Here is a 992-nt window from a genome sequence, read left to right as displayed (position 1 = left end):
AATGTATGACGAGGCCATCTTTTATCTATTTTTAAGACCGACTTTGCTCAATGGACCATTCAGGGATCCTTGTGAATTTGTAACGTCTGGAGACATCATGTGATGAGACATGTCAGATTTATCATGCTAGGAAAGCAATGACAGCCAGGTAGAAGGTTGTGTCTAGATGGTTACCTTAGTGTTTTTGAAAAACGTGCAAAGACCCTCCTGAAACTCGTAATCTTCGTAGCCTATGAGTTTCTGTTGCTGGATCCGTACTGTACGGTTTGTGTGTTCAATTAAAAAGTGTGGAAATCCTTCTGTGGAACCCATTTCCTGAAATATTGCTTCCCTGAAATGCAACTTGCACGCCAATTAAGCGAAAACCAACCGAATGGAGATGGGGAGAGATGTTCTGGGTCAGGCAGGGATCAATGTCAAATGGCCTGGTTAACAGCATGCAGCTTGACAAAGTCATTCATTTCTGCCGGCGCTCTTCCTGTGTGTGTGTGTGTGTGTGTGTGTGTGTGTGTGTGTGTGTGTGTGTGTGTGTGTGTGTGTGTGTGTGTGTGTGTGTGTGTGTGTGTCACTGTGCTGCAGTAACAAACGCCTGCTGGATGGGGGAGGAGGAGGAGGCGTCCCACCCAAGAAGAAGCACATGGGTGTCGACTTACACAACACATTACAGTACGTCTTCTCTCGCGTGAGCCTCCCACTGGATGCTTTTATCTCAAGTGCCGGGCTCAGACGTGAAATTTATGCTCACTTACTACGGACGCTGAACTGTTTCCTGTGGTCGTTTGATGAGTACAACAACAAGGAAGTTGGTGATTGTTGGTATGGTGACAACCGTAGAGATAAAACAGGAGTAGAAGAGACATTTCTATTCCAGTCAACGTCGCTGGATGTTCAAGAGCGTCGGCCATTTTTACGTTGTGGCGGGTTAACTTCCGTCAAGGCTAAACAGAGTTACGACAAGTCACAGACTCACTGAGTTGAGGTTTTGCAGTAAC

This window comes from Cebidichthys violaceus, unplaced genomic scaffold (assembly GCF_023349555.1).
Source record: "Cebidichthys violaceus isolate CVI_PGR_0920_01 unplaced genomic scaffold, fCebVio1.0.p SCAF_70, whole genome shotgun sequence".
Classification (NCBI taxonomy): domain Eukaryota; kingdom Metazoa; phylum Chordata; class Actinopteri; order Perciformes; family Stichaeidae; genus Cebidichthys; species Cebidichthys violaceus.
The sequence above is the reverse complement of the archived record's forward strand: the minus strand, read 5'-3'. Positions refer to the sequence as shown.